The sequence below is a fragment of the Balaenoptera physalus genome (assembly GCF_965194825.1).
Source record: "Balaenoptera physalus genome assembly, chromosome: 13".
NCBI classification, from domain to species: Eukaryota; Metazoa; Chordata; class Mammalia; order Artiodactyla; family Balaenopteridae; genus Balaenoptera; species Balaenoptera physalus.
In genome coordinates, this window is record NC_138892.1 from 39,893,379 (window position 1) to 39,904,436 (window position 11,058).

The 11,058-nt window shown below is 40.9% G+C and overlaps 2 protein-coding genes across 6 annotated transcripts in view; one reads left to right on the forward strand and one right to left on the reverse strand.

Annotated features, from left to right (window-relative positions):
* The window catches only part of LOC309640418 (uncharacterized protein), a 340,945-nt gene that overhangs the window by 33,998 nt on the left and 295,889 nt on the right, over positions 1 to 11,058 (forward strand). The window contains exon 2 of one of the 4 annotated variants that reach the window (XR_014252194.1): positions 1,906 to 9,503. The exons of 2 other annotated variants lie outside the window; for them this stretch is intronic. The gene's annotated coding sequence lies outside the window, so the exon portion shown is untranslated. The remainder of the gene's footprint in view (positions 1 to 1,905; positions 9,504 to 11,058) is intronic. One more of the 4 variants, XR_014252195.1, reaches the window with a different exon arrangement.
* Positions 1 to 11,058, reverse strand: part of SYT1 (synaptotagmin 1) — a 427,179-nt gene that overhangs the window by 28,187 nt on the left and 387,934 nt on the right. The gene's annotated exons all lie outside the window — the stretch shown is intronic.

Below are 11,058 nucleotides of genomic sequence, written 5' to 3' on the forward strand. Positions count from 1 at the left end.
CAGGGTGAATATGAGTCCTGATTGTAGGGAGGGGTTAAAACTTAGTTCAAAACGCCTATCAAATCCCAGAGAGAGCAGAATCCAGGAGTTCTAATTCACACAGATGTCACACAGCTTCCCTTCAGTCTAATTCACACAGATGTCACACAGTCTTCCCCTCCAGTCCCCACAGGAAAGTGGGTGGTATTCAATACCAAGTTCTCAAACCATAGCTCAGTGTGGAAACAAGTCAGAGTCAATGGAAATGGAGTCAAGGAGAAGTCACATACACTTGGTCAGAACAAAGAGAAGGTCTGGATAGAACAAGGTTGGGGGGAACAAAACAGAGACAAATATCCAAACATGCTAAGGCAACGCTCCCAAATAAAAACAAACAAAACCAACCAACCCTTAAAAGAAAGGAACATGGCATGCAGAGAAATGATAAAACCCTCACTCTTAAAGAAAACATAATCCAAAGCACAAAACAAAATTCCTCAGAAGTGCTTTGTACTATGAATCAAGTTAATGAGAACATGCACTCAGAAAAATATGAGCTCAATGATGAGATGAGAGAACAACAGGAAGGTTACAGAATTAAAGAAGGTTGAGGACAAAAACAATATTATAGAGCAATAAGTAAAGGTGACGTGGCAAGGAATGAAATAAACATGGCTGCAAATAAAATTACTGACCTAGAAGAAAGGCTTGTGAATACAAGAGGAGCAAAGGAATTAGAAGGTAATAGATTGGAGTTCCAAAGCACTTAACATAATTGAGGATCCCTGAAGAAGAGGATTCAATAAATAGAACAGGAAAAGTATTTGCAAATATCATACAAGGAAGTATCACTAAAGACAAAGAAGCCTACAGATTGAAAGAGTATACCATGTTCTAGGACATATTGATAACAGAATGCTCAACACTACAAACATATCCCTAACTGAATAATTGAAGTTCGAGAATACAGACATTCCTTAGGCATTGAAACAGAAAAAAAGTCACAGACAAGGAAGCAAAAATTAGGCTGCCCTCAAATATCTCCACAAAAACATTCAACACAGAAGCAATGTGTATGCCAACCAACATGTCAAGACAGATGTTCTATCATGAAAGAATTTCAGTCAAGGATAACATATAATTGGGTCTTGTGAATTTCTGGTTTCAGTGATTCGGGGTGATGGTGTAGCCAACCTCAGAATATCTATCCTCGCATTTTCCGAAGTGTGTCTTCTGAACTCTAATCCTGTCAGGTGTTTCATGGAAAAGAGAACTGTGGTCAAACCACCTAGAAACACAGAATCGCTGTAAGTCGTGCCTTATAGATTTATAACACGTGTCAGCAAATAACTGACTCTAAGAAACTTTTGCATTAGAGAAACTTGATTTTCCTGTAGAAAACAGTCTTCAACCCAACATTTTTACTGACATAAATTGTACTCCCCAGAACCCCTATTAACATTTTGCTAAAAGAGTATTTGATAGATTCCATTTGGAGAAAGTTTGATCTATGATAATGGAGGGGGAGAATATTTAATAACTCAAAACAGTGGCCAATCCAAAAGCAAATCATATTTATTTGCCTAATTTGCCCCTTAAGGACAGTAATACAATTTTATCATTCATTCATTCATTAATTTTAAAGTACTGAAATTTAAAAATCCAGTTCTAGGAAGGAAAAAGTACTCCCAGCAGAGGGGTGACAGTAGGACCACTTTGAAAGTACTAACAATAAACTCTCCTCTAAAGCAGCCATTTTCAATCTTTAAGCACAGCTCAATTTCACATCTGCTTTGTTGAAAGGATTGCATCTTTGTAGGCTGCATTCCCACTATGGAGCTCTGGACATGGAGAGACTTTAGCTCAGTATAAACGAGAGAAATTCAGGGAGGTGTACTGAAGCTGAACACTCTTTTTCTACCTTAGGGAACCAGCAACAATGTAACTAAGAAAGCAAAGGAGTAAATAGCTTCTATTCCAGAAGAAAAACAAAGCCACCACTGCTTTGCAATACTTTTCCCTACTTCTCAGCAATTTTCCAATTTACATAAACGGTTTCTGCCAGTGTGTAGTGCCTTCTAATTAGGCTGCATACCACTGCTTCAGAACTGTGGAAGACTTTGCTGTCCACTCACATCCTCTCTTAATGCTACTTTGAACTGGAACGAGTATTTTAATTCAAGACTGACTTGTCTCTATTTCCCTCCCATCCTGTCAGGAGACAGATATGTGCCAGGAATGTGGAGTGAAAAGTGGGAGGGAGCTTTCAGCTTTCAGATGGTGTTATATTTGTCAGTGTAAGATATCTCCCGGGAGCTGATGGAGGTAAGAAAGCGGGTTGAGGAGTAACTAACTTAGAGAAGGTTGAAGGCTTTCAAGGAGTGAAGGAAGGGACCCATTAACTGTAATGCGGCAGAAACAGCAGGAATCACCAGGATATGCTGCCCCCTGCAGGATTTTTTGGTAAAAACACACCAGTTAAAATTGACTACTTAAACGTTAAACAATATCAGCGTTGACAGCATGTGAGCAATAGAAATGCTCATATTCTTATGGTAGGGTGTTATTTGGTAATGTCTAGAAAAGCTGAAGATGTACATTCCCTACATCCCAGAAATCTCACTCTTACATAAACATCCTAGAGATACTCCCCCATGTTTGGATAAGGAGACATGTATAGGAGTGTCCCTTGTTGTGCTGTTTGTGACAGCAAGAAATTGGAAACAACCCAAATATTCATCAACAGAAAAATGTAAACCTCAGTTGGGGTATATTCCTACCATGAAATGCTATACAGTAATTTAAAAGTAACAAGTTCATATTAACCAACATGGATTCATCTCAAGAATATAATTTGGAGAGACACATTCCTGCATAAGGATACATAATATGATACCACTTGTATATATAAAGTTTGAAAACACATAAAATACACAGAGTACAATATCATTTATATTACTGAAAACATGCAAAAACAAAACTGTATGTGTAATAAAAACATACTTAGGAATAATAAATGTAATACTTGAAACTAGGCTGAGAATCACAAACAGCAAATTTAAGATAACAGTTACCTCTGAGGAGAGAATGGGAGAAAAAGGATAGGAAAGGGTACCCAGGGTATTGTGATTAGATGCCCTAGGTTTTGTTTCTTTTGTGTACTGGGTACATGAGTATTCATTATATTATACTTAATATCGTAAGGCCTGAAATATTTCATTAAAAAAATAATTGAGTGTCATACAGAGTGAAGTAAGTCAGAAAGAGAAAAACAAATACTGTATGCTAACTCATATATATAGAATCTAAAAAGAAAAAAAAATGGTTCTGAAGAACCTAGGGGCAGGACAGGAATAAAGACTCAGACGTAGAGAATGGACTTGAGGACGTGGGGAGGGGGAAGGGTAAGCTGGGACAAAGTGAGAGAGTGGCATGGACATATATACACTACCAAACGTAAAATAGATAGCTAGTGGGAAGCAGCCGCATAGCACAGGGAGATCAGCTCGGTGCTCTGTGACCACCTAGAGGGGTGGGATAGTGAGGGTAGGAGGGAGACACAAGAGGGAGGGGATATGGGGATATATGTATATGTATAGCTGATTCACTTTGTTATAGAGCAGAAACTAACACAACATTGTAAAGCAATTATACTCCAATAAAGATGTTAAAAAAAAATAAAAATTGAGGAGCTCTGATCCTGATTCAACTAAAATGTCTGAAGCCCCTGCCGTGAGGGCCCTTTCACATTTGGTAGCATGATCGCCAACACTGGAGGAGGCTGTCCTTGTGAATATAGCCGAATCCACCATCTTGAAACTCCCGCATGGTACCTTCAGATGCAACCAGTGTGACCCCACCTGACTTGCCTGTCAATCAAGTTCCCATCTGACCTCCTACCAGATGCCATGAGCTCACCTCCATGACTGATGGGTTTGTGCAGAGAGGGTGCAGGTGGAAAAGAAGGGAGGCAAGGTAGGTTATTAAGACTTAGAAAAAAGGGAATTTGGAACTTTCTGTGCCAAATTTGTTCAAATTCTGTTCCAGATTTGAATCCAAATGAATTCAGCTTCCTTCTTTCGAGGGCTCACATTCTCTCTCAATTTACCAGTTTCTTAATGGAAACTGAGTGATGCGGGTGCAGATAAAGAAATTCTCATTTGTAACATCATGAGTGCCTGCTGCATGAGGAAGAAGGTAAACCGTCTTGGATTGGTTTTATTTGGCCTACAATGGACAAGACTCAAGCCAGTTAGTTGGGTGCTTAAGCTGAGGCTACGCGTTCAATTTTGAGGCCCCTGTGGGGCACTTCAAGCATCCAATGTGGTGACACCCTCTACCAGTGGCTGTCAACACTGGCTTCACATTATAATCACCTGGAGAGTTTCAAACACTACTGACTCCTTGGGCCCAGCCCCAGAGATTCTGAATTAGTTGGTCTGGGGTGGGGCCTTTGGTGTTCACATTTTATAACTATCGCTTCCCAGGTGATTCTTGCACACCTTCAACATTGACAACCACTGTGCTGCAGCTGTTATCTTTGTGGTCCTTGGAGACCATTGACCAACTTTCGGGACCATTGGTTACCATGGTTGGGATGGTCACTGCTGGCCTATCCTTTCCTCTTTGTGACGTGATGGAAGAAACCTTGGGCAGATGCTGTTTGTTTCTACTGATTCTCTATCCACTAAGACCTGCAAACGTCTTTAATGGGCTGCTCCTTGCCCAGATGCTCTGCTGGAGATTATTCATTGGGTCTTGGCTTTCCTTCATTCTTTTGTGCAAGGCCAAGCGTCTGGAGACAGGTGGGGCTGTTCTGTGCAGCAGAGGGGGGGACTGGGGTGGGGAAGTCAGCCTCGAGGCCACAGAGATAATCAGCTTGTTGTACTGTCTAGCAGGCCTGGGCTCTTCAAACTCCTAGCCAGCCTCCTAGCCTAGACTTCCATGCTGGTTAAACGAATAGGAATCAAATAGTTCTAGGCCTTTCCTTCCCCACCCCACCCCCGTCCCTACTGGAGACAGTGGTAGCAACATTTCAAAAAAAACAAACAAACATGATTTTGAGACCTGAGAATTTAGTTTAACCCTCCAATCCAGCAGAGACATCTTTAACAACACCGTGTCAGATGGTCATCCGGGCACTTTAAAAATCTTGCTAATTTCTGTTAAAAATCCCTTTATGAAATGCCTGCACATTCCGCCTCAATGTGAGTGTGGGGAATACAAGGAAGCAGCAGTCACAGTTCCAGCCCTAGGTGATCCACAGGTGGTGAGAGGGGCAGACACGTTACCAAGTAATTACGATAGTGTGAGCCATGGAAGGGCATCTGTGCACATTCTATACCCAGGATATAAAATGAGGACAGAGGAAGCTTTGTGCAGCCCAGCTTTGGAGGGGAGGAGTTTTTCCGCAGAGGGACGGATGACAGTAATGTTTTAGAGCCTTGTTGTCAGCATGGGTCTTGACCAGCCTCAGCATTACCTGGTAATGCTGATGAACTTGATAAAAATGCAGAACCTCAGGCCCCATCCTAGACCTGCCGAAGCAGAATCTTATTTAACAAGATCCCCAGGAGATTCATGTGGGCAGGAAGGCCCGAGAAGCACCGTTTTAGAGGACGAAATATGGGTTCTCCAGGTTGGAGGCTGGAGGGTGACCGTGCAGGGAGAGGAACAACACCCGCAAAGCCTCCACGTGTGAAACGGTGCGGGGCTGCTTCAGCTTGAGCGGGGGGTAAACGAGGAGCCAGTGATGGCATCTGGAAGGCAGGCCTGAGCCTGGTCACAAGGGGCTTGTGGAGCTTTCTAAGGAATCTGGATTTCTCCATGAAGGTGGTGAGAAGCTAATTAAAGCCAATTAAAGATTTTAAGCAGGAGAGTGGCACAGTGAGATTTTTGCTTTAGGAAGACGCCACTGGCAGGAGTGGGGAGGGTAAAAGGAAAGTCAGGGCAGGAGCCCAGGGGCCCCGGCTTTGGGAGGCTGCTGCCATCACAGAGATGGTGAGACCTGAACCCAGGCAGCCCTGGGGCTGGGGGAAGGTGGAGGTGGAGACAGGGGATTATCCAGGAGGTCTGAGCAACAGGACTTACTACTATGTGACAATTCCCGTTTCCTTGAAAAGCCTTTTAGAAATACGTCGTATGTCATTGGAAGAAGAAAAACCAACACATAAACAAACCCCAAACCCAAACTCTCAAATACCTGACCCTAAATAAAAGTAAAATTCAAGAAAACATGATTAGGAGGAAAACACAGGTATCCATGGCAAACTGTAGAAGCAGGAAAGACTGAATGACAAAAAGATACATGTACCGCAATGTTCATTGCAGCTGTATTTACAATAGCCAGGACATGGAAGCAACCTAAGTGTCCATTGACAGATGAATGGATAAAGATGTGGCACATATATACAATGGAATATTACTCAGCCATAAAAAGAAACGAAATTGAGTTATTTGTAGCGAGGTAGACGGACCTAGAGTCTGTCATACAGAGTGAAGTAAGTCAGAAAGAGAAAAACAAATACTGTATGCTAACGCACATATATGGAATCTAAAACAAACCAGTACTGATGAACCTAATGGAAGGGCAGGAATAAAGACGCAGATGTAGAGAACGGACTTGAGGACACAGTGGGGGAAAGGGAAGCTGGGACGAAGTGAGAGAGTAGCAATGACATATATACACTACCAAATGTAAAATAGATAGCTAGTGGAAAGCAGCTGCATAGCACAGACAGATCAGCTCGGTGCTCTGTGACCACCTAGAGGGGTGGGAGGGAGACACAAGAGGGAGGAGATATGGGGATACATGTATACGTATAGCTGATCCACTTTGTTATACAGCAGCAACTCACACACCATTGTAAAGCAATTATACTCCAATAAAGATAAAAAAAAAAGACTGAATGAAAATGTGTGTTCCATTGTTCTCGTGCTGACTCAAATTGTACTACAGACACTTTGGATGACTGATAATTGATACAGGCTTTACATTTTAGATTAAGTTAAAAATATATTGCTGTTGTACAGTTTTGCAGGAAACAAAGCACAGAAAGAGTACGTACACACACGTATATGTATATCTTCTGATTTTTGTTTTGTTTTTGCTGTTTGTGACTACTAAGTCGTAAGCATGGTTTCCTTACTGGCCAACAGAGGGGCTGTTCCTTCTGTATCTCGCTGAAGGTGTAATCATTTTCTGGAGCATATTGTACCTTTTCTCCCTCCTTTCTTCATCAACAGCACACGTGTAAAAGAATTTGTTAGTCCCAAACTTTTCTTTAAGAGCAGAAATAAATTTCCAGTTGTTTGTTGTTTGAAATATTAACGTGGCTGATTGTTTTTTACTCATTCTCTTAGCAAAAATAAATTGGACTCAGTCTTTTTCCTTCCATTTTTACATTTAATCAATAACATAAATGATGTATGAGAAGGCTTAGTATATAATTAGCTGCATTTTAAAAAGATACTTGAGAAAATGTGAAACTGAATTACCAATGCTATCATTTTTCTATCATTCATATGTTTATGTTTGAAAATGTGATTATCTCTTATTTTATCACAAAACCATGCATATAAACCCCCAAGTCTACTTAGAAGAGGATTTATATACATAAACATCAAATGGTAATGAAGATGAAGCTGTATGTTTCTGAGAAGTATTTGAACATGAGAGAGGAAAATAGCAAAAGTGCTGAACTTCTTGTCTTTGCCATTCAGCCTTGATGCTGAATCCTCTTCAAGGGGCTTTCGGGCAAATATCTACCAAACCTTTTCTTTCAGGAGGCCAAAGTGGTCGTAGGACTGTCTCCCAGTTCCTTCTTCAATTTCTTGACCTTGCCTCCCTGCCTTGTTTCTTTCTGTCTGCCTTCCTGACAGCTCAGACTTAGCCTTCACAGCTCCCTCCCTCTTATTAGTTTGCTTTCTCAGTAGAATTTTCCCTAGGTTTGGAATGAAAAGCCTTTAATAGGTATTTACACTCCAGAAAGCGAAAACAAAAATGATTCTTAATGTAGGCGGCACCATACCACTCCAGTTTAGCTGCACTACTCAGGCAAACTGCCTGGGGATCCCAAAAGCTCAGAGAAACTTGAACTTGCATGCATGGCTGGGATCCTGATTGCAGATAGGTAGGTTGATCTTGAATCCGAAGCTTGCATAACTGGTTCTGTGGCAGCTTAGCTCAGCACTTTCTCCAAGGAAATCCTAAAATATACAGATTGTCTCTCCCATTGACTGTAAATTGGAAAAACGTCTGGGGAGAGCAGTTTGGCAACATTTTATGGCAACATTTTATCAACGTTTAAAATGCACATTCCCTTCCACTCAGGGATTCTGCTTGGAGGTTTTTATGCTCTAAATTCCCTTTCCTAAGAATGCAAAGGTACATGTAAAAAGAGATTCAAAAAGTATTGCTTATGAAGGCAAAATCACTACATACAATCTCTATATATCTACTACTAGAGTATGATTTAAAAATTATGGTCCATTCACACAGTGAAATGGTAGGCAACTGTTCTGTGCTCTCCTGCAGAGATGCCTAAGTGGTAAAGCCAAGGAATTTCTTGGTGGTGCTTTACTGTTCCTTACTTTCTAGCACACACCTTTCTTTGATATTGACAATTGATATTACATTTTATATAAAGTGTATTACAACAGAGCTTCAAGACCTTTTCCCAACCAGATTGCCTTCATCAAGTCTCTCCTGTATCAACATTATAGAGCTATCACTATAGCAGAATTACATTTTTTAAAAAATAAAATAGTATGATAATATTTATACATAATATAGATTCTGTGCTTATATATGCATGGAAAATTTCTGGATAGATATACCTGAAACAGTGGTTATCTCTGGATAGAAGGGTTGGGTATGGGGGTGGAGAAGAGACTTTATACTTCTGGTCTGTTTTTACTGCTTTTTCACGAACACATATTACTTTTAAAAATTGAAAAATGAATTTTAAACAATTCTATACATAGAAGTACATAAAATGGAAAATTAGTAAAGGCCATTGAAAAGGGGCAGTTATCTAAGTCCTTCAGATGCAGGCACCCTAACAAGGCCCTGCAAAAAACAAAACAAAACAAAACAAACAGGCCCCTGTGTTTTCCGTGGTGGTCCATGAAATCAGAGACTTGCCTATTTTGCCTATCACTGTATCCCTACTGAAGAAATGGTTACCTGTGTCCTGCTGTTACCCGATTCTTCAGGACCCTGAAGGTTTTGCCTTACGTCTGGCTAGGGTAGCAAACATCCCCTCTTCAGAGAAGCCTTCTGTGATTCTTGTAGCCCTCATTGGTCCCTTCTTTTCACTCCTATTACAAAAAGTTCATTGCTTTAGGGTTGGTGCCTATCTGCCCTTTATTTATATTGACTGAGTTCTTTTTCTGCCCAGGTGGTTGATGGTAGGAAGAGGTCTTCAGCACAACTACAGCTGTTCCTGTCATAGTGTTTCCTCTGTTACCCTGCAGATCTGCTGATAAGGAATAAGAGTTTTACTTCTCTACCAAGATTGCAGGTATCTTCTTTGTGCAGTAAAGTAAAGGGGAGAAGATCACACAGAATGTGCCAAATTGCATATAATGGGACATTCCTGGACGGTAGCTACAACTCTTCTGGGAGATTACTGCTTCAGGACAAAGTCCTGACTTCTTAGCCTTAAGTATGAGGATCAATATGCATGCTCAGCCTGCCAACACACACACACACACACACACACACACACACTCAGAATCCTCATCTGCGGCCACTTTCTGGTACACACCCATACTCCAGCTTCTTCCTGGAATGCACAATGTGTTTGTATACCACGGTAATAATTTATCCCAACTGTGGTTCAGTGGCATCCAGAATGCAATTAACCCATATTCATTTTCTCCTTCCTTTGCATTTTGACTTAATAATGCTTGACTCTAAATAGTTTCTCCCATAGAAGGAGAAAAAAATACTCCAGCAAGACAGTTGGAGGATGGGCAAACCCCAGCCGTGTCTTACAATCCTATGAGTTTGTAGTGTTCGATGTTATTGCCCACTAAATTTTCTCTGGGGTGTGCCTCATGTGAGCCACTGTACAACGCCTAACCTAAATTGTAAACAAAACTGAGTATTTGCTTTCCTTACATATATGGAAGAGAATCGTTAGGCTTACAGAGAAGAAGAGATAGTTGTGGTTTAATGTTTAATTTTTGGTTTTGCTGGTAGAGGATGAAGTATACTTCTATTCCTCCTATTTTTAGTTGCACCTCAGCATTCAGGCATGCAATTTTCTGAAGTTTTGTCCTTATGGTCTAATTGGGAATTCTCCTATAGTGTTCAAATTATCTCTTATATTAACTCTTGATTTACGAATTAGCTTTTAGGCACAAAGAGAGGATTAAAAAGCTGCTGAGATGAACTGCTCCAGAATAATGTATACAACACACAAGCAAGAAAATACATCAATCCCTTTCACAGAGAGCACGTGCCTAAGGTAGGTGAAGTTCTCTACCTAGCAAACATCAGGAAATGACACCAACAGCTGTTTGACTGACATGTTGTGATCTGGCTACTTACTGTACATCACCCTGGCTTCAGAGGTAGTGAAATGGGGCACATCATCAGATATTTAAAGGCACAAAATTGTTTTCAGCTCAGTTACAAATTTAGGTAGGAGATATCCTATCTGGTATGAAAGTAGTTAGCAGACAGATCTTGTGGTTTGCTGACTACCTGAATTAAATTGGAGACCCTCTGAATATTTTTACCTGCCACTCTGCTGAGATAAGAGCTTGACAGTCAACTCAAGGGAAGGACTGGGCTGGGAGAAAACTCACAAATCACATATGAAGCATTGTCCTTTAAGCTCAATGTGGACCAAGATCATGGTGGCTTCTTCCTTAAACAATGAGGAACAAATTGAGGTACCTGACCTGAAATGGCCAGGTGGCATCGTCATTGAGTGCCACTTGAAATGGAAGGATAACCTCTTCTCTTATGTTGCCATTCATGAGCATGCATGACCTATCTAACAACCAGGGACTTGTTCCTTTCAGTTCAAAGTTAGTATTTCCAAATTTGAGTCCATGAACCTCTTT